The sequence below is a fragment of the Cricetulus griseus genome (assembly GCF_003668045.3).
Source record: "Cricetulus griseus strain 17A/GY chromosome 1 unlocalized genomic scaffold, alternate assembly CriGri-PICRH-1.0 chr1_1, whole genome shotgun sequence".
In the NCBI taxonomy this organism is placed as follows: Eukaryota; Metazoa; Chordata; class Mammalia; order Rodentia; family Cricetidae; genus Cricetulus; species Cricetulus griseus.
The window spans coordinates 60,456,842-60,475,658 of record NW_023276807.1 but is presented as its reverse complement, the minus strand read 5'-3'; positions in this window follow the sequence as shown (position 1 = coordinate 60,475,658).

The window sequence follows — 18,817 nt, the reverse complement described above, 5'->3', positions numbered from 1 at the left end:
GGGTGGGTAAAAGACCCGAGCTAACATGGGGTTAGCTTCGTTAAATTACAATAAAGCCTCGTGCAGTTTGCAGCAAAAAAAAAAAAAAAAAAAAAATCCTTGGCAGAATTAGAATAGTTTTTTTTTTTTCATTGTACCTTGATTTGGTTTACAAAACACTTCAGTTAAATCAACTGATGCTGGAACTGGAAAACTATCAGACTTATTTGAGAGGGCATTTTTTCTTACCTACCCTTACCCTGGCTCAACAAGCTTCATATCATGAAAACAGGAATACAAACAGAAAATAAGAAAACTAATGAGCTTCTGTGAATCTTTAATCCCAGCAGTTGGGAGGCAGAGGCAGGTGGATTTCGGTGAGTTCGAGGCCAACCTGGTATACAAAGTGAATTCCAGGACAGCCAGGACTGTTACAAAGAGAAACCCTGTCTCAAAAAACCAAAGTGGGGTGGGGGAAGGAAGTGGTTAGCATTTAGCATACAAGAGCAAAACAGCATTAGGAGAGAAGTGATTTCAATATCTGCTACTTCTTTCTTTCTAATGGAACACCAGGCCCCTTTTTCCATACTTTTTTTATTGAAAAAAAAATTCACACAATGTATTCTGATCATGGTTTCCCTTTCCTTGAATCCTCCCAGATTCTTCCCATCTCCCCACCCATCCAACACGAAGCCCTTTCTCTTATGGGAAAGTAAATAATAAAATAAATAAATAAATAAATAAATAAATAAATAAAAAAACCCCAAACAACTCAGAACTCACAAACCCACAAGAAACATACACACAAAAAACCCCACAACACAAAATCAGAAACCACCATGTACAAGGAAAAAACCAGTGAGACAAAAACAACAAATCCAAACGAAGCGATTGTGATTTAAAAAAAAGTCTACAAAAATACCTTTGAGTTGGTTTTAGTGTTGACCATCTACTTCTGGGCATGGGGCCTGCCCTTCAGTGTAGTTAATCTACCCAATGAGGCTCCATTGGAGAAAACTGATTTTCCAGAGAATGCCAGGGGTGAGAGCTCATGTTCACTCGCCCTCTCAGTGCTGGGACTTATCTGTTTTGAACCCATGCAGGTCCTGTTCATGTTACCCAATATCTGCGAGTTTGTCTGTGCACTTGGTCTTTCTGCTCCCTGATCCCTATTTAGGATTGGGTGTTGTAAGTTTCCCACTCCCTGGGTATTGGCCAGTTGTGGGTCTGTGTTTGTTCTCTGATCATGGCTGAGCAAGAAAGGCACTATCTATGGGTACAGCAGAATGTCATTAGGAGTCATACTGCTACATTTCTTTAGCAGAACAATAGTATTTTGTTTTCTCCTGTCTAGCTAGCCTCAGGTTCTTAGCCACCAGATCAGTGTCAGGCATGGGTTCTATCTTGTGGTGTGGGCCTTAAATCCAGAGTGGTTTGTTACCCCCACAACATTTGTACCACTATTGCCCCACAATATATTGTGGGGGCAGGTCACCATTGTAGATTTCAGACTTTGCAGCTAGGTTGATGGTTGCCTTTCTCTTCTGGTAGTGTGCAGTATACATTTTAGTACTATGAACACTAATCAATAGGGGTAAAGCCACCAGCTCAACTCTGTGTTCAATGAGATGTCTTCAGCAATGGGACCTTAGCTTCAGTTTGTGGAGAGCAACCAATAGCTTTGGAAATAGCCTGAGATGTTTTGAGGTTTCCATGGTGTCTCTTTGGCTAATGACTCAACTATATGTAACTATTCCTGGCACTGGATATTTTACTTGGTGGGGAAAGATATCTAAGTGGGGCCTTCTCTCCCCTATTATTTGGTGACTTTGCTTAAATCTATTTCATATATGTAAATATTTTAGGAAGTTTCTATAGTAGTAGGTGTCTGTATGACCTCTCAAATGGCCCTCAAGTGTTAGTTGTCAGCTCTCCGTATTCCCTCTCTTACCCCTTTTATCCATCATACTTCTCACTTAATCTTCCCACTCCAGTATCTCGCCTATCTCCATAACTATGTATGTTGTGGGATATTTGTATATTTGTACACTGTATGAAGATATATTGCTGTGATTGGTATAATAAAGAACTAAATGGCCAATAGCTAGGCAGGAATTATAGGCAGGATTTCCAGGGAAAGAAAGGGAGATGAATCTATGCATGTGGGAACACCAGGAGACATGTAAGAAGCAGGATGGGCTTTACTTGAGAGAATGTAGGTTAACAGAAATGTGTTAATTTAAGTTATAAGAGCTAGTTAAAAACAAGCCCAAGCGTTCATAATTAATAATAAGTCTCCATGTTGTTATTTGGGAACTGGCTGGAGGGACAGATTAAGACTTACTATAATATATTCTATTTCCTCTTCCTTGGGGGATACGTCCTCCTCCCTTACTTGACACCCAACTTCTGTGGTTAAATGGGTTATAGCACTCCTATCAAAATGCTTTACTTTATTGAGGGCTATTTAGCTCAGGCTAGCCTCCAGCATTAATCTCTACCTTCCAAGTGTTAAGATTACAGGCACATATCATGCTCTGCTGAATGTTTTTAAGATTTAGTATTATTATTTTAAATTCTATGTATCACTATGTATACTTATGGCAAGAGGTGTGTAATCTGGAGTTACAGGTGGCAGTCAGTCACCTGATGTGGGTGCTGGGAACTGAAATTGGATCCTCTGCAAGATCAGTGTCTGGACTAGTTTATGTCAACTTGACACAAGCTGAAATTATCTGAAAGGAGGGAATCTCAACTGAGAAACTGCCTCCATAAGAGCCAGATGTCAGGCATTTTCTTAATGATTGATGGGGGAGGGCCTAGCCCAATGTGAGTGGTGCTATCCTGGGCTGGTGGTCTTGGGTTCTATAAGAAAGCAGGCTGAGCAAGCCATGATCAGCAAGCCAGTAAGCAGCACTCCTCCATGGCCTCTGCATCAGCTTTTGCTTCCAGCTTCCTGCCCTGTTTGAGTTCCTATCCTGACTTCCTTCAATGATTGACTACAATATGGAAGGCAAGCCAAATAAATCCTTTCCTCCCTAACGTGCTCTTTGGTCACAGTGTTTCATCACAGAAATTGTAATCTTAACTAAGACAAGCAGTGTGTACTTATTGCCTCTGAACTACCTCTCCAGCTCCTCCCCTCTAAAGATTGGAGACATGCTTATTAATGTTTGTTGAGTATATGTATTAATAGGTTTGTTCTATCATGGTATTTCACTCATACTTGTCATTGTGCTTTGGTCTTCTTGTTCCCTTCCCCCACTCTCCTCCCTTTACCTCCTCTTCTCTCTAGCCAGTTCTCTTTGTTTCTGCGTTAGTTCTTTCTCTGCTTCCTATTGGATGTGTTCCTTTAGCTTATTTCCTACCTCCTTTAGGATCTCTTCCTTCCGTTTAGTAATCTCCCTTCTAGTTTCATGACCTACAAACACGTATTTCTCTTTAGTAAATGGTCATGAGTAGATTGGACTTTCCATTGGTAGGCAGCTAGGTTGTGGTGAGTATAGTTCTAACTTTTTGTGAAACTACTCAACTGTTTCTTCTAGTTTTTACATCTCTACCAGCTGCGTCTGAGATTTCCAGTTGCTCTACATCTTTGCCAAAAATTGTTTTTTATTTTAATTTTTCCATGCATAAAGATTTTGAGCATCTTGACATGTACTTATTATCAGTCATATTCTTTCTGTGGTGTTGTGACTGTTCCATTGTTTGGTGTGTGTTTTATAGTAGTTAATATTTTATCAGTGTTCTGAAATATGTGATGCAGGCTTTAATGCAAGAGAGAGATACTTATTTTAGTCATGATTCTGGAAGCTCAAGTCCAAGATTGGGTTGCTCCATTGGTTCATTCCTCTGGCATAGATGGCACATTCTAAGAGAATATCTTAACCTGGAAAGCAAATGAACAGGATAGGTGAGGTCCTACAATCCACTTTGAGGGCACATCTCTAGTGACCCAAGAACCTGCCACAGGGGCCCATAACAATTCTTAGTACAAACTCTTTACATATAGATTTCTCAGGGACAGAACTCATACTAAAACCATAGCAGTTTGTTTTTCTGTTATTGAATTTTGAGATTTGTGTATTTTGAATCAGACATGGGAGTTGCAAAAATTTTTCCCCTAGACTGTGGACTGTCTTTTTCCTTTCATAGCCTGTTTATAGGCTTGAGAAAATAGTGTGCTTGTCTTGAGGAGGACATTATTCTGCCTACCACAAATATGGATTGAAGCTCTCTAGTCTAGTATGATTGCAGCTTCATTTGATTATGTGGTTTCTATTGGAAAGGGGTTGCAGCTGGGCTCCAATGCTCAGCTCTCCCATCTCCTTTGTCTCTGCAGGATAAGAACTTATTGTGTATTATCTTGACCGTAATTTTTCTGTCACTGAGTTTCTGTATTGTGGCTTTTAATTTGCCATCTTACCAAGAAGTGTTGAGTAAGCTCTATTTCTTATGAGACAGTGTCTTCTGTTTTCCAGAGGCTGGCCGCAACTCACTATGTAGCTAAGGATGAACATGGACCTTTGATCTTCCTGCCTTCACTCCTAAGTGCTGTGGTTGCAGTGTAGGCTACTGTGCCAGGTTTATGTGGTGCTGGAGATTGAACCTAGGGCTTTGTGTGTGCTAAATAAGCATTCAAATAACTGAGCTACATCCTCAGCCCTTAAAATGCACATAGTAAGTATAGAGATGGATATCATTATAGAAGCAATAGGTTTCTAGGGAATGAAAATTGAAGATGTTACCTGATTCCCATTCTGCACAGAAATTCCTTCTATAGCCTTTCCTTAAATATCTGGTTCATTTTCTGTTGTTTTGCTAGTTTGCCTTCAAACTGCCTTTTAAATGTTTATTGATACTTTCAGACAAATGCTACTCTCAGTCTTGATCAGAGAAGCTTCTCTTTGAAGTGAATGACAGTAAATTCAGAGACTCATGTTGTTCAGGATGCTAAGAATAAGTGACTTTTGAGTGCTCAGGCCTAAACCAAACATTTATACCAGTCCCATAAGGCTTAGGGAACATTGTGGGAAAGGGAGAAGAAAGAATGTAAAAGTTGGGTGACAGGGAGAAGGGTTTCACAAGGCTGTCTTCTGAGTATGACACATCCATTGAAATGATGGCTCACAGCAGCCCTCATTGTATGCACTGGACTTGCATAAGACTAGACCTGCCAGAAGTCAGGCTCATGGGGCTCTACCTTTCCCTGGAGAAGTATTGGTTATTGATACATGCTCGAGAGGGGGAGTCATGGTCTTCAATTAGGTATTTACTGATGAGCTTACTAGACTCCAATGGATAGTTCTATATCTGTGTGTGTTTGTGTATTCTATACCATAATGTGCATATTTATTCATTCTATCAGTTTTAATATATTCCTTCTATCAGTTCTAATGAGTATCTATGTCTATATATATGTATCTTATACACCGAACTAGATTCTTGGACTTTCCATTGGTAGGCAGCCATTGTTGGACTTGTTGGACCACAGCCTATAAACCATTCTAAAAAATCCAATGTAGATAGATAGATAGACAGACAGACAGACAGACAGACAGACAGATATTTAAGGTGAATCTTCTTTTTTCAGAAGATCTGGATTAAAGGTGAGTCTTCCACTTCAAATGATTAATTAAGAAAAATCCCTCATAGGTGTACCTGGCTTCTTGGTTTTAGTTAATTCTAGATGTAATAAAGAGTTGACAACCAAAATTAGCTATCATCTTACTCTATATTGTGTAAAACTGTAATTTTTCAGGCTGTGTCTTGCCCTGAGAGACTTTTCACTTTATATCAACCTGCTTCTAAAACCTCTTAAACTGTGCTGTAGTAGCCTCATCATGACCACTATATGGTGAGAGAGTTAACATTAGTAATTAAGACTAAAATGAAAGAACTTATATTTGTCTTGGTCAATTACCAAGGTAGGCTGGGTTATCTGACAAATTGTTGCCAATCAAACCACTGCATGTTGTGAATCTATTGTTTCAAGTTCTGAAATTGTGAAAAGACACATATGTGTTCATCTTTGTTTATGGCATGGTGCTTTCTACATGGGTCTGATGTGGCTTGATAACTGGCTGACACAAACACAATTATTTTTTGTTTTTTTGAGACAGGCTTTCTCTGTGTAGCTTTGTAGATCAAGCTGGCCTTGAACTCACTGAGATCCACCTGCCTCTGCCTCCCAAGTGCTAGGATTAAAGGTGTGCACCACCACTGCCCAGCTCACAAGTTTTTCCTTTAAGTTCTATTTGTATATATTAATTATACATAGTAATGGGTTTCATTATATTTTCATAAATTTTGTGTTTTGATCATATTCACTCCCTATTACCCACATACCCTCTCCCACTCTACTGACTCTCTTCCTAACTAGTCTCCCATCTACTTTCATGTCTTTTGTGTGTATGTGAATGTGCCTGTGTGAAGAGGCCAGAAGTCAGTGTTGGGTGTCTTACCCTGTCACCTTGTTTATTTTTATTTTTTTTTTCAGAGTCCCTTCTTGAATTGGAGCTCAGCAATTGCCTAGATTGCCTGGTCAATTTGCTCCAGCATTCTGTAGGTCTTTGCCCCCTCTTCTTACCAGTGTAGGGTTAGAGAAGTGTGCCACCACATCCAGTTTGTTATATGGGTGCTAGGGCTTCAAAACCAGGTCCTCTTGCTTGTGCAGCAGGGCTTTATCTACTGCGCTATCTCCCTTGTGCCCCCTTGTTTGATTCAATGACTTTCATTAGGGTTGCTTACAGGAACATGGGTAGAGATTATTCACAGGATCATTTGTACCTTATTTGGCTGTACACTGAAGAAAATCTGACTTCCTCCTCTAGCAACTATTAACTGACTGTAGATTCTTAGGAGAAATGTGTTATGTATGTCTGTGCTGGTTAGTTTTACTTCAACTTGATGCAAGCTAGAGTTATCTGAAATGAGGGAATCTCTGTTGAGAAACTGTCTCCATGAGATACAGATGAGGGCATTTTCTTAATTAGTGATTGTTGGAGGAGGGTCCACCCGGTGCTCTTCCTGGGCTGGTGGTCCTGAGTTCTATATGAAAGCAGGTTGAGCAAGCCAGATAGAGCAAGGCAGTAAGCAGCACTCCTCCTTGGCCTCTGCATCAGCTCCTCCTTCGTGTTCCTCTCCTGTTCGGTTCCTGCCCTGAATTTTCCTCAGTGATGGACTGTTGCTGGAAGGGAAAGCTGAAATAAACCCTTTCCTCCCCAAGTTGCTTTGGTCATGGTGTTTCATCACAGCAATAGTAACCCTAACTAGGACAATGTCTGTGATTCATGAGCCCCTCTCCCCAGTTCCTGTCAACTGCCTACAAATCCTCAGAAACATGGGTTGTTTTATTCCAATCTTAACTACTAATACTAACTCTCAAATCACATCACACAGGAAATATATCTCTTCATGTGTGTATATATGTAGGTTACTCAATGTCCTACAAGAGGATTAAAGAGGCTGAAGCATAATTTATGGAGTTCAAAAGAAGTTTTACATAAATGCAAAGAGCATCTCTCTGTCTCTGTCTCTGTCTCTATCTCTGTCTCTCTCTCTCTCTCTCTCTCTCTCTCTCTCTCTCTCTCTCTCTCTCTCTGTGTGTGTGTGTGTGTGTAGGGGCATGACTAGATAATGAACCCTATTGGAGATCTGGAGATCTGCTGGAGATGCTGCTGGAGATGCTGCTGCAGGGTCAAACTGCTGGGTCACATATTTGAGTTGAGCCTCAAGATATAGTCAAGCTATAGAAGCAAAGTGTATGATTGTGAAGGCTATGGAGGCCAAGGGTAGACTTGGGTCTAGAATGGACATGTGGATAGATAGTGTGTCTGAATGGACAAACAGACAACAATTTTAGTAGGCCATGTCAGCAGTGGGATTGTAGTGAAACTGAGGCCTGTAGGACATTTGGGAGTTCTCTGCCCGTAGTTGGATCCTACACACACACACACACACACACACACACACACACACACACACACACACACAATGGAGGCCATTGCTATCACAGAGTTAGGCATCCATCTGTTTAAGGAGTTCAAGTGTTTTCATCCCTTTCTTAGTTTGATGTATTTAATACATTCTTAGTCTGTTTTCCTGATATTTTAATATGTCTGTGTGCTCATATGGTCCCTGTGGTGCTCTGAATGGGAATGGCTCCAAAGGGTTCATATATTCGAATGCTTGGTCATCAAATATATGACACTATTTGAAAAGATTAGTAGGTGTGGCCTTATTGGAAAGACGACATGTGGCACTGGGGAGTGGACCTTCAGGTTTCAAAAGCCCATGCTAGACCCATTCTCCCTCCCTGCTTGCAGATCAGGATGTAGCTCTCGGCTGCTTCTCTAGCACAATGCCTGTCTGCTGCCACGCTCCCTGCCATGATGCCAGTGGACTAAGCCTCTGTAAGCAAGCTCTCCATGAAATGCTTTTTTTGGTAAGAGTTTCCTTGATTATGGTGTTCTTTCACAGCAATAGAACACTGACTAAAATAGTCTCAATTTAATTTGATACATTTATAGTTATTTAAAAGGTGGAAAATATTTTTTTACTTTTAGGAGCAAGTTTTTTCTCAGTCTCTGTTTCGTGCGTGGTGCCAGACAGGTGATGCTGTTTGTGTGCCCAACAGGGATAAAAGTCATGCACTCAAAATGGAATCAAAAGCTGCTTATAAAATGGAGTCTGTCAGGGCAAGGTGCTGTCTGGAAAAAACGACAACAGCATTGTTTTGTATAAGGTGGAGTAATTTAGAGGAGACAGTCAATCTTGGCACAGCCACCCTTGGGATTTCTTGGTTTGTGGCAGACCAGTTCTTATTTTTGCCTCTGTTTTCACATTTCTTTCCTGTGTCTCCTTTGTGCCTTCAGATCTCCCCTTTCCTGGAAAATTACAGTAAACATTGATTTAGGACCCACAGTAATCCTGAGTTAACTAGATTATATCTGTAAAGATTCTGTCTCCAAATGAAAGCCTGACATTCTTGACTTATAGAGTTTTGGAACACCATTCAGTCCAGCAAATCTGTGCTGCTGGGTGAGGGATTTGACACATAGTTAAGTATTTGAAGTATTCACTTAGGGGCTGGAGAGATGGCTTAGTGGGTAAAAGCATTTACCATGCAATTCTGACAACCTAAGTTCAGATTTCCAGAACACATATGAAAAGCCAAATGTATGGTAAATATCTGTATTCCTAGCACTTCCAAATGGAGGTGGGAGGCAGAGACAGGAGAATGACATTGAAGCTCATGAGTCAGCCAGTGTGGCATATGTGGTGCTGTAGCAGCAAACAAATAGAGACCCTGTCTCAAAAACAAAGTGTGGCATTGAATGATAATGGTGGAAAGTACTTGCAGAGCAAAATTGTCCACCTCATGAGCAGGAAGCCACAAATGGGAAGGGGATGAATATAATGCCCCTTACCTTGTTGAGCTTACAACCCCAAGACCTAAAGACACCCCCCCACTAGACTTCACCTCGTAAAGCTTCCACTATATCTCAATAATGCTATACCGAAGATGAGGCCTTTAACAAATGGATATTCAAGACCCAAACTTGAGCAATGGTCATTGTTTTGATTACTATTAGAGATATACTCAACCATTAGCACCCACTCTTCATTTGACTATTTCTTAAAATATATATCTATACAGTCTTCTGCATGCATATATGCCTGACCACCAGAAGAGGGCACCAGATCTCATTACAGATGGTTGTGAGCCACCATGTGGTTGCTGGAAATTGAACTCAGGACCCCTGGAAGAACAGCCAGTGCTCTGAGCCATTTCTCCAGCCCTTCATTTGACTATTAATGTTAGGAATGAGGCTAAATAAACTTTATACACAGTTTCCTGTAGTACTTACTTCTTGACCTCTTAATCTAACTCCAGCTAAGCGAAGATTATAGCATGGTTCTGATCTGATCCCAAACTCATCTGCCTATGCAAGATTCAAAGTTGCATCTAATTTTCCTATAGTTCAAAATATCCTTTAATATTTTAAGGGGTGAAATTAAGATTTTGGTCTATATTGTTGAAAATAAATTGTATTCCTCTTGGAATTTGACAGTTTGCATGTGTTTAGTTTCTTTGAACTCTACATATTTTCTCTTATGTTGTTTTGTCTCTAACATTCCCAAGAAAAATTTTGAAAATGAAGAATGAATTCTTTTTTTTTTTGAGTAATCCCAAGAGCTGGTGCTGAAAGGATGAGCAAAACTCGAGCACATTTGTGATGGACAAGCTCATGTGACTAGAAGGGTAGTTGTCCTTATGACAGGTACATCAATCTTGGGAGGGGCGGGGGGGGGGGGCGGGAGACACTGTGTACAGGGAATGATGAGTATTCCCAAAGAGGGTTGAGTCTGGGTCCCTTTGATGAGGGCTCTTTAGCAGAGGAGGGGAAAGGTTGTAGATATGGTATTAACCCATCTATATATTCCCTCCTTCAAGGTGAATGGATGAGTTTTCATAATCTCAAAGCTTCAATCTTTTCCTAAGACCTTCAGAACTGTTTGGTGTTTAGAACTAGTTACTCCAATGAGAGCATCACCTGCACAGAATATTACTGTAGAATTCTTTCAGCCCCTTCATTTGAAACTAAATGTTTCCATATCAGAACAAAGCTAGCTTTTCTACATCACAGCCTCTAGTCCCACTATCCACCTGTGGATTATTTTTCAGCCTTGTTTTCAGTTACCCTGTCTGTAGTTTTTCCTCCTCTCCCCCACATTTGTTTTACTAATGTCCAGTCCCTTCTTTCCATATTTTTCATGACAGTTTAGTCAAACAGAAAGACGTCCTTCTAGTAAGGAAGCTTTGAACTACTACCCGGTCCAGGCTTGTGCTGCTACCTAGAGCTGCCTCTGCTTCATGTAGCATTGCTGATGTTTATTTCCTTCTAAAGAAGCACAACAGAAGCACATGGGCTGAGCAGGTCCATTTTTGAGTTTTTATTTGTGGTATTTTTAGGGTGCACAGTGGGCAAGACTCCCAAGAATCACTGCCTTTTTGTCTTTATGCATTTGTTGGTAATTTCAAGTCAGTGTCTATTTTAGCAGTCGCCTGCCTTCCTGCATTTTCAGCTAACATTATTAGCATATATGAGTTGAAAGCATCTGTTCCTTCCCCTTTTAAGTCCCACCATCCAGAACAACATGTGTCCTAGTTTCAGGAATCAGACTTGGCAGATGTGGAATGCTTATACTGAACACTTTGCCCGTGAAAGAGCTGCCTTGCTGCAATCTTGTGTTTTTTTTTTTTATTGTGACAGTGAAGAGCAGATTGAATGACGCCCCTGGTAAGGGTCCTTTGCTTTTATTGTGGGGTTAAAATGGGAGATCTATCGTATCAGAAGTGACTGGTGGAAGAAAGTTTGGAGATTCCTGTCTCTTGACAATGCGTGCCAAAACACAGAGGCAGAGGTGAGGCCACATTGCACATGTGTGCTATACTTATATAGCACATGAATCCAACTCCATACAATTTTTGAGCATTAGTCTAGATGATATCTAGTGCACTTTAATGAAATGGTTTTCTACTCCCATCATGTAACTTGCTGGAAGTTGGGGGTCACTGAGTATTAGAAGTTAAAAAAAATCAGTGTTTAGCTGCAGAAGTGCCCATCTCCACTGTTAGCTCTGCTTTTGATTGAACTTATTCTGTACCAGGAAGTCACAGTTGATGAAATGCACACATCTCTTACTCAGGGCATGTTTACATTTATGAAGCAGCCAGGCTCATCCTGCTGCTGTATGAGCCTGGAGGGCCTGCAAGAGTTCATCAGGAAGTGGATGCATTTTCTTCCCATGGAGATGTGTGGAAAGGAAGAGTTTGTGCTAGAGGACTGTGCCAGGCAGTTTCCTGGGGGTCCAGAATTGGCTGAAGGCATATGGTCCTCTAATAGGCCTCGGATAAGTTACAATGCTACTAAGAAATCATGGTCAGTTAGTCATAGAGTCCTTTTCTATTTCCCAAACATCCCTGCAACTCTGTTCTTTATTTTTACTGCTACTGTCCATGTTTGGCACTCACAACCTCACACCTGAACTCATGTTAGTGCTCCTGTTTGGATCTGAAATACTGGCAAGTCTCATATGGTAGAAAATTGGTTTCCAGCTTGGCACTATTGGGAGGTTGTAGAATATATAGGATACAGGCCTAGTGGGAAGTTTTTGGATCATTGGGGTTTTTACCCTTAAAAGAGATGTTGTGAGGCTGGAAAGACTGCTCAGTGGTTAAGAACATTGTCTGCTCTAACAGAGGACCCAGGTTCAATTCCTAGCACCCTCATGCAGCTCACAGTTGTCTCTAATCCAGTTCCAAGTGATTTGACACCCCCATACAGACATAAATTCAGGCAAACACCACTGCACACAAAATAAAAGTAAATAACTCTGTCCCTATGTTCAATGGTATATAATAAACACACTGAGCTCCCAGGAACTGAAGTTTCTCCAGCACAGATATCAGTTACCCTGATCCCAGTTTTCTGTCCATGTATCTGTCTGTTTGTCACTTTCGTCATTCCCTTGCCACCAGAGTCAGATCTGTCTTTGGAGCCTTAACCACATGTCTCTAGCTCTTCCTAGGCTATTCCAAACCCTGTGAAGTTCAGCCTGGTCTACAGACTGGATTTCAAGACAGCCAGGGCTAAGCAGAAAGATTCTGTCTTGAACACCCCCTGAAACACACACACACACACACACACACACACACACACACACACACACACACACACACACACACACACACAGACACATGCACAATAGATAAACTTAGATCCAAGTGTTGTGTTTTTACCATGATGGCATTTGAAATGTGAAATATTCCTCATAGGATCATATATTTGAACAATGTCCCTCAGCTGGAGGTGCTGTTGAAAGGGTTGTAGAACTTTTTTGTTTTTTGTTTTGTTTCTGTTTTTTGTTTTGTTTTTCAAGACAGGGTTTCTTTGTGTAGCCATGGCTGTCCTGGAACTCACTCTATAGACCAGACTGACCTTGAACTCACAGAGATCTGCCTGCCTCTGTTTCCTGTGGAACATTTAGGAGCCTTGCTGGAGGAAAGGAGTTCCTGGGAGCTAGTCCCACTTCCTTTCTCTCTCTGTTTTCTGAGTGTGGATGCAATGTTAGAGCTAGCCTTCTTTCTCTTGCCTGACTGATGTTGACCTTGCCCGATGCCATGACAGTCCCAGGACAAGAGTTGAGTGACTCTTTCAACCACATGGAAACTGACCACTAAGGCCCTGTAGAGTCCTGCTGAGAGCTTGTGGGAGGTAGATGTTTCCCTGATCCATTTCATACAGTGAGATGCAAAGGCTATAGGAGGGCGTGGAACTTTAAGTCTGGAACATTCTAGATCTTGCTTGAAGCAGCATCTTCATCATTGGTCTGGATGTAATTTTTCTCCTTTGCATAAAAAATGTAAGACAAACACTGTTGGCACACACCTTTAATCCCAGCACTTGTGAGGCAGAGGCAGAGGCAGCCTGGTCTACAGAGCAATTTCCAGGACAGCCTGGGCTACACAGAAAAAATCCTGTCTTGAAAAACAAACAAAAAAGTAGTCACAATTACAGCACTTTCCTGGGTTCTGTGCTGGGGCCTTTACAGAGATCATCTGGTTAAAGTAGGATTAGGGCTGGGTATAATGGTGCACACCTACAATCCTACCACATGGGTAACAGAGGCAGTGATTTTTTTATGAGTTCCAGACTAGCCAGGGCTACACAGTAAGACTCTGTCTCAAAAAAAAAAAGTATTTTCAGTGGGCCTTTTCTTCAATATACCCAGTGAGAAAGAGGCCCTTTCTAGACACTTTGAATTCAGACATAGCCTCAAGAACCATGACACCATAGTTTCTGTGGTTTAAGTGTTCAATTTGTGATACTTTCTTAGGGTTGCCCTAGCAATATAATATATAGTGGGCTCTATATCATCTCCCAGTATTTGCTTCCCACATTCATGCAGCTAATGTTTGGTGAGAGTTGGTCACATGCCAGATGCTGTGCTAGTCTTCAGGATACAGTAAGAACCAAGGCTGGTAGTTCCTGCTCCTCAGAACATTTGCCCCTGTGTAGGCTAAGGCCAGTGGTTAGACATCAGAATCCACAGAAAGTCTTTTGATTAGTAGAGTGGAGTGCACACAAGCATGGCTTTCTGGAAGAGGTACCAGTTAAATCTGATGTTTCAAATGAACTGTAAAGAGGACAGAAAGAAGGATGGCAAGCCATGACAAGTGGTGTTGACATTTTCAGCCACCACCCTGAGATATCACTATATGCATTGTGGTTGAGTTAAACAGAACATGACCAGATAGGCTGATGGTACAATGCATCACCTTGTGGTGATATATTATTTATGATTTATTAAATCTTGTACGAGGATGCAGAAAGCAAAGTCAAGTAGTGATGGCACACACCTTTAATCTCAGGACTCAGGAGACAAAGGCAGATGGATCTCTCTGAGTTTAAGGCCATCCAGGGCTACATGAGATTGGATTGGTCTAAAAGAGTAACAGAGCTCAGACTTTTGATCCCAGCACGGGGATAACATGCCTTTAATCCCAGCCCTAGGGAAGTGGTGACAGGAGTGTTATGGCTAGGTGGAGAAAGGAATATAAGGAGGAGGAAACAGTATCTGAGAGCTTTTGCTGTTAAAATGTCCTGAATGTTTTTGGTGTATGCTGTAATGTTTCCCTGTTAATCTTTGACACTGTTGATTTATGTTTTCTCTTTCTTTTGGTGAATTTTACTAAGGTTATGCCAATCTTGTTTATCTTTTCAAAGAACTAACTCTTATGTCTGTTGGTTCTTTTTATTCTGTGGTGATTTAATTGGAAAATGAACTCCATTGCCTCATAGAGAGTGGCACTATTAGGAGGCATGGCCTTGTTGGATTAGGTTTGGCTTTGTTGGAGAAATTGTGTCACTGGGTTGGGCTTTGTTGTTTCAGATGCTCAAGCCAGGCCCAGTGTCTCACTCCCTGCTGCCTGCCAATCTGGGATACAGAAATCTCAGCTTCCTCTCCAGTATCATGTCTGCCTGTAGTGCTACCATGTTTCCTGCCATGATGACAGTGAACTAAACTTCTGCACTGTAAGCCAGCCCCATTTAAATGTTTTCCTTTATAAGAGTTGCTGTGGTCATGGTGTCTCTTCACAGCAATAGAAACTCACAGCAAAAGATACATTGTTTTCTTAGTTTCCATTTCATCAATTTATGTTCTGATTTTCATTATTTCTTCTTAACTGCTGGATTTGAGTTTGGTTTGTTCTTGTTTTTCTTGAGTTTCATCATGTCATTTTTTTGTGCTCTTTCTGATTTTTTAATGTAGGCACTTGAAACTTCAATTCCCATTTTAGAACTGCTTTCAATATGGGTTTTTTTTTGTGTGTGTTGTGTTTTTATTTTCATTTAATTCTGGGATTAAAATTTTTCTCTTGATTTTCTTTTCTTTGACTCACTATTCAGTTAATGTGCTGTTTAATCATCATGAGTTTGTGTAATTGCTTGAGATTCTTTTGCTGTTGATTTTAAGCTCTATTGCATTGTTACCACATAGGATAAACACTGATGTTATTTCAGTTTTTTCTGAATTTGTAAAGATTTGTTTTGAATGCTAGTATGTGGTCTATTTTAGAGAAATGTCTATGGGCTTCTGAGTGGAATGTATATGCTTTCTGTTTGGATGGAATATTCTATAGCTATTTGATGAATGTCATTTAATTCTGATGTTTCTCTATTAATTATCTGGAATTGACCTGGAAACCTCTTGCCTGGGGACAAGCTCTCATATTATTGGAAGGTACTATGCAGGCCGCCAAGGGAAAAAACAGTCAGTGATCTGACTCAGCAGTAAACCCTGTGAACTACAACAATGATTAGCCTGGGAGGATATCCCCAAAGGGTGCGATGGTGGCACTTTTACCTTGTAGTGTAACTAACAGCGAACTAACTGAACTTAAGACCACTTAATTTGTAGGAGTTCATGCCTGGTACTTTAAAGCTAGCTAACTACCTGTGGCTGTAGAGGCCACAGACTCTAGAGGAGAACCTACTGCTGCCATTTCGAAACTAAGATCTCTAATTGTACTCTAAATATTTATCTAAGTATAGTTCTCACCTCTCATCAAAGAAGCTTATTTTTATAGCAAAAAGGATATTACAGAGAGCCACAACTGGCGAGATGCAGAGAATAAATAGTTGTGAGGTGTCTAGCCTAAGTTGATATGTACATCCCCTACATCTATAAGGTTCAGGGAACATCCTAGAAGAGGTGGGAAGATTTTATAAGCAGGACATCTGCTGTTAGATAATGTCTTCTAGACATGACAGGGAAACTGCAAGCATAAAATATCCAAAAATAGGATTGCCTTAACAAGACCTGCATGGCAACTACAGTAGTTGACATGATGACAGGGACTGCAAAAATGCCATAAGGCTCCTATGCCTAGATCAAGAGCTACAGGCAATCTATGGCTACTGAGAGGAAGATCCAGTTTTCTCCAGAGACAAGCTCCATGATAGGTTATCCAGTCTTAAGTGGTCAGTCCTAAATGCATACACATACCAACAACACTAAATGGATACAGTACAGGGGTAAATACAGTAGTAATGTATGAGGTACTCAGAAAATTTAAATAAAAAAGCAAAACTAAATTCTAGGAAATTAAAGAAAGGAAAATATCTGAACAAAAACCTTGCCAAGGAATGAATATATATGTATATGATATATATATGACAGATGAACATAAAAAAGTGTTCAACATCATAATTTATGAGGAGGCTGAATATTAAAGCCACTACACATCTATTAGAATGGCTCAAATCCTGTCAACATCAAACACAAGGATGTAGAACAACAGGAAATCTCTTATTAATTGGTGGTGGAATGGCTGATGATAAAGCTACTTTTTACCTTACAAACTAAATATAACATTTATCATATGACCTAGCAATTATGCTTCTTGGTATTTAATCAAATCAATAGAAATTTTATGTCCTCACAAAATGTGCAAATAAATTTTTTTTTTTACAATTGGTATAGCTCAGAAGCAAGCAAGATGTCTTTCAGTAGGTGATTGAATAAATCAACTGAAATACATAGACAATAAAGGATGTCTCATCACAAAAAGCAATGAACTCTCAAGCCATGGAAAGATATAGAAGGACCTTGAATACATACATGTAAGTGAAAGGAGCTGATCTGAAGGTGCTGTACACCAAATGGTCCCAACTCTGACATTCAGGACAAGGCAAGACTACAAAGACAGCAACAGGATTAGGGGAAGGGAGGGTAATGGTGCAGAGGACTTCTAGGTTTGTGGAACTACTCTGTAGAATGTCAGAATGATGGATTCATGCCATTAGACACTTCCGGGAACCAGAAGTGTGCAAAAGCAGAAGGATTTGTACAAAAGCAACAATAAGCCCAAGTGTAGATAGAGCATGTACTTTGGGTGATTTTGTGTCAGCACAGGTTCATCAAAGGTCCACCACTAATATATAATAAGTCTGTGCTTTCTGCTCAACAGAATCCTGAAAAATAAGGACCCAAGTGTGGTTGGGACTTGTCTTGTACTCTAGGCTTTACACTCTTCTTCCTTCTCTACACCTCATGGCTGAGTCCCAACCATTTCTTTTATTTCACTCTTGGTGTCTATTTTCATATTTCCCTTTTTAATTTTGGCCACATTTGGAATGTCTGTTTCCTGTTATGATGTTTCCTCTAACAACTAATTTCTAGTGAAAATACTCTTCCTTTTCTGGTTCCCAGTAACCTTTAACTTCTTGTTCAGTATTTCAAACTTCTACCAGCTATTGGCTCAATTCTATTTCAGTGGATCTGTCCTTTGTCCATTACCATATGGCTTCAATATGCGTGTTTTCAGTATCGCTTAGCATGTATCATCAGAGCATTTACAAAGATGTCCAAAATGAAGTCTAATTAAAATCAGATGGGACTTCTTTGAAACACTTTCTTATCAATTAACAGTACAGCTGCTTGGCTGAAGCAATCTCATACAAAACAGACACTATCTCTTCTAACTTCTCTTTGCAGATAAAAAAAAAAACCTGAGGGTCAGAGATGTTACTGTGTTGTTAATTATGAAGGTCATATTGCAAGAAAGAAGTAAGCCTGGATTTTTATCAGAAGGTCTGTGTGTGAGGACCCCATCTTCATGTGTTCCCTGTGAGTTACCTATCCCCTTCTGCAGTAGCAATGCTTATATAAGGCAAAACTGATGCATTCCCTGCTGGTTCTCCATCTTCCTCTTTTTTTTTTTTTTTGTCAGCCAAATGAAGTTTAAATATGTTTTCTTTAAGGTCACATATTATTCCTTTAAAAAAGGGAGTACAGTGGTACTTGACGAGTGGCTTTAGAGTCTCACCAGGTACTCTGACACCTCAGAAAATGAAGGCCCCTGGCTGCTCAGGGAGATTACTTGGTTGTCAGAGTTCTTTATCTGCAAGCTCCAGGCTTGGATTTGATCCCCAACATGACATAAACCTGGTGTTGTGATGCAGGTCTATAATCCCAATACTCAGGAGGCAGGAGGACCAGAAGTTCAAGATCATCTTTGACTACATTGGGAGTTCAAAGCCAGCCTGGGATATGAGGTCCTATCTTTTTGTTGTTGTTTTCATTTTTAAAAAGAGGCCCAGTGAGTTAGACTGATTTCCCTAGCATTATACAGAACATGGTAACCATTGTGTGTACCAAGGGGCAGATGGAAGTGGATTGAGAGTGATAAGAAAGGATTTTGGAAGGATTTGAAAATCCATTATTAATTTTGTGTGAAGAGAATCCAGTACTTTTAAAAACTTGT